Source organism: Nematolebias whitei, chromosome 14 (genome assembly GCF_014905685.2).
Source record: "Nematolebias whitei isolate Nwh7 chromosome 14, NemWhi1, whole genome shotgun sequence".
Lineage (NCBI taxonomy): Eukaryota > Metazoa > Chordata > Actinopteri > Cyprinodontiformes > Rivulidae > Nematolebias > Nematolebias whitei.
In genome coordinates, this window is record NC_056511.1 from 1,757,843 (window position 1) to 1,762,323 (window position 4,481).

Genomic DNA, 4,481 nt, shown 5'->3' on the forward strand with positions numbered 1-4,481 from the left:
AAATATGTGGAGATTTTGTCATAAAGATCAGAGACCAGGTCAACAAAGACACTCTCTTTTCCACAATAGTCTGTCATCTGGATGTGATGCAAGGCAGGAAATGAAAACTTGAACATAATAATGAATTGAATGATAACATTAAGTGAGCTGAAAGTCCAAACAACACAAATAACCACCCTTGTGTTTCTCATGGTGACGATGGCACTGTGCCTTAACGGATAGCACACTGCTACATATCGCTCGAGACACATAATAACCAGTGTTACTGGAGAGATTCTGTGTGGAAGTGAGTAAATTACTGTCAGAGTGGCACACACAGGATACAGTAGTGTTACTCGAGTAAGAGACAGTAGAAACATTGACTGACTGTGGGCCATCTGAATAGTATCTGCCAAAAGGAGGTTAAACAGAAGTTGAAAACGAGAAGTGTCCCTAAACACAGCTTTACTCCTCAAAGTGTACAGTGTGGTCACATTAATGAAAAGGAACACACAGCATGGCAGTGTTGTCACAATGGTAGATACCACTAACCAAGGGATCTCCTGATATTGTAGCTTAACCGTGGTGTTCATCTGAGTTTAATTTGTAAACAACTAATAAAACATTAAAAAATTTCAGAAATTTAAAAAATTGTAACAGAGGGGAAAACTATTGCTCAGACAACCACATTTAACTCTTGAAAACAGATGTTACAGAGTTTGTATCATAAACAGAATCCTACCCTCCTTCCATGTTTTTGTTGTCATGGTCTGGATGAACCGTCCTTATACTATTTATGTGGTTCGTCTATGCACACACCCCTCCTGTGAGTTGTCACCTTTTTGAGCATTGTTTTGCTCATTTGTGTGTATGCTCAAGGTGGAATATGGCTACAAAGTAGAAATTTGACACCATCTGTTGGCTTCCTAAGATAACTGTCACTAATTGGAATTTTATAATGTATGTGAATGTTGTTGAACAATATACTGAGATGACGTTTGTTGTGTATTGGCACTATATAAAAAAATTGAATTCAGTTTAATTTATTTTAATTATGGATTTTCGTAAATGCAAAGAAATTAATCACTATAAGAAAACAATTGTTGATACATTTTAAAAAGTACCAATAATTTGGGGCCTGTGTCACAGGAGGTAGAACCGTTAGCCAGATTTTTTATATTTTTTTAATGTATGACTTATTCTCAGTGAGACAGTGGTACATCTACTGGTTCAGTGAATGCTGGCGCAAATTACTGCTGCGAATTACTACCTCAAATTGCTGCAATTTTTATACCAATTTTTATTTTTATTCAGTTGTATAACTTTTTCCCGTGACATTTTTTTTCAAGTCTACTACTAATTGAGTGGGTGCCTCAGAGGAGATGAGGAAATGTGCGGTGCTTTGTCTCACAGAATCATGGCTTAATAGCGACATGCTGGACTCACAGTTCCAGCTGGATGACATACTTTTTTTTTCGAGTGGACTGCTGCAGCGAGCTAACGGGGAAATCACGGGGAGGCGGGGTATGCATTTATGTGAGTAAAAGTTGGTGCACAAACAGTTCTCTGATGAACCACCATTGCTCCAAGGCTTTGGAACAGCTAACAGTGAAATGTCAACCACATTATCTACCCCGCGAGTTCACAATGTTCATAACAGTTGTTTACATAGCTTTAGATGCTAATGCTATAAACGCTCTACAAGAGCTGCATGATATTAGCTTGCTGCAGAACAAACACCCTGAGGCTCTTTACGTGGTGGCTGGTGACTTTAATCACATAAATCTAAAGGACTGCCTGCCAAGATTTTATCAGCATGTTGCCATACCAACACGAGGAAACAAGACGCTGGACTGTGTTTACACAAACGTACAACATGTAAACAAAGCCACACCCTGCCTCTACCTAGGACTCTCTGATCATTTCTCCATTATCCTGGCCCCTGCTTACCTACCCCTGCTGAGACACTCTAGACCGATACAAAAGAAAGTTAAATCTTGAGTGAAGAATAGTGACTCCATATTGAAAGACTGTTTTGCATGCACAAACTGGAAGGTCTTCAGAGAAGCAGCTGATAATGAGGAGGAGTTAGACATGGAGGAATACACATCCTCAGTCCTGGGGTACATTAGCAAATATGCTGATGACATCACCACTATCAGATATGTTAAGGGCTAACCTAGCAGGAAGCCTAGGCTGAATGCAGCGGTTTGCACCCTGCTGGAAGCCAGGAACGCTTCCTTCAGGTCTGGCAACTCACAAAAACTGAGAAGGACAAGGAAAGAGTTGGTTGCTGGTATTAGGAGGACCAAAGCTACATATGAACAGAGGATCCAGGGTTAAGTCACCTCACAAGACCCACGGAGCATGTTGAGGGTCATTAAGTCTATAACAGATTATAAAGGCAGAGATGAACAATGCCCTAGAGACTCATCACTGCCTGATGCCCTCAACGAGTTCTATGCACGCTTTGAAGATCCGAACAGACTAGGAGTACTTTCAGGAAGATTAATCCTCAAAGAACAACTGGCCCAGACAACATCCCCGGGAAGGTGCTGAAAGACTATGCCGATCAGCTCTGCGAGGTGCTGGCCGACTTCATTCACTCCTCACTCACCCTGGCAACAGTTCCCACCTGCCTGAAGGCCACCACCATCATCCTAGTCCCAAAAATCTCTATAGTGACTGGTCTGAAAGACTATCGCCCAGTAGCCCTCACCCTGATATCGCTAAATACTTCGAAAAACTGGTCATGACCCACATAAAAAAAAACCCATCAACATCAACAAGGACCCTCACCAATATGCATACCGCGAGAATCCATCAACAGAAGATGCCATCTCCCCTGTGGTCTACACTGCTCTCACCCACTTGGAGCAGAAGGACTCCTACTTCCGTATGCTCTTTGTGGACTTCACATCTGCCTTCAATACCATGCTCCCCCAAACCCTGATGGACAGGTTTGTTTATTGAACAAGTTGAGCACTGAAATATATTTATCATTCAACCTTTATTTAGACAGGTTAATCCCATTGAGCCTCAAGGACTAATTTACAAGAGAGACCTGATTTCAACAAAGAATGATGACAACAGTGGACAACAACGACAACAATAGACAGTTATAAAAAGGCATACAGATTTTTTTTTTTTACAAATTAAAATAAGATGGGCTCACCACCTGTGGGAGGGACCAAAGGGGTTGGGTGCAATGTGGTGGTGGCCAAGGACGGGGACCTTGGCGGTCTGATCCTCGGCTACAGAAGCTGGCTATTGGGACGTGGAATGTCACCTCTCTGGTGGGGAAGGAGCCTGAGCTGTTGTGTGAGGTTGAGAGATTCTGGCTGGAAATAGTCGGACTCACCTCAACACATGGCTTTGGCTCTAGAACCAGTTACCTTGATAGGGGTTGGACACTCTTCCACTCTGGAGTTGCCCCTGGCGAGATGCGCGGAGCAGGAGTGGGCATACTTGTTTCCCCCCATCTTGGTGCCTGTGTGTTGGGGTTCACCCCGGTGAATAAGAGGGTAGCCTCCCTCCACCTACGTGTGAGGGGGACAGGTTCTGACTGTTGTTTGTGCTTATGCGCCAAACAGCAGCTCAGATTACCCATCCTTTTTGGAGTCCTTGGAGGGGGTACTAGAAAGTGTGCCTCCCGGGGCCTCCCTTGTTCTACTGGGGGACTTCAACGCTCACGTGGGCAATAACAATGAGACCTGGAAGGGTTTGGTTGGGAGGAAAGGCCCCCCTGATTTGAACCTGAGTGGTGTTCTGTTGTTGGACTTCTGTGCTCGTCATGGATTGTCCATAGCAATAGCAAACAGCATGTTCAAGCATAAGGGTGTCCAAATGTGCTTTTGGCACCAGGACACCCTAGGCCGCAGTTCGATGATCGACTTTGTTGTCGTCTCATCTGATCCACAGCCACATGTCTTGGACACTCGTGTGAAGAGAGGAGCAGAGCTGTCCACTGACCACTACCTGGTGGTGAGTTGGCTCAGATGGTGGGAGAGAAGGCCGGTCAAACCTGGCAGACCCAAACGTATTGTGAGGGTTTGCTGGGAACATCTGGCAGAGTCTCCCGTGAGATGGAGCTTTAACTCCCACCTCCAGGAGAGCTTTGAACATGTTCTGGGGGAGGCGGGGGACATTGAGTCCGAGTGGGCCATGTTCTGTGCCTCTATTGTCGAGACAGTTTATCGGAGCTGGCCGCAAGGTTGTCAGTACCTGTCACAGCGGTGACCTTCGAACCTGGTGGTGGACACCTGCGGTAAGGGATTCTGTCAGGCTGAAGAAGGAGTCCTATCGGGCTTTTTTGCCCTGTGGGACCCCAGAAGCAGCTGATGGGTACCGGCAGTCCAAGCGACATGAGGCTCGGGTGGTCGCTGAGGCAAAAACTCGGGCATGAGAGGAGTTAAGCGAGCCCATGGAGAATGACTTCTGTATGGCTTCAAAGCGATTCTGGTCCACCATCCGGCATCTCGGGGGGGGGGGGGGGGGGGGGG

General features: G+C 45.5%; 1 pseudogene; it reads right to left on the reverse strand.

The window, feature by feature from the left end:
- Nucleotides 1–8: 8 nt before the first annotated feature.
- LOC119420757 lies at nucleotides 9–2,638 on the reverse strand (annotated as a pseudogene).
- Between the last annotated feature and the right edge of the window lie 1,843 nt (nucleotides 2,639–4,481).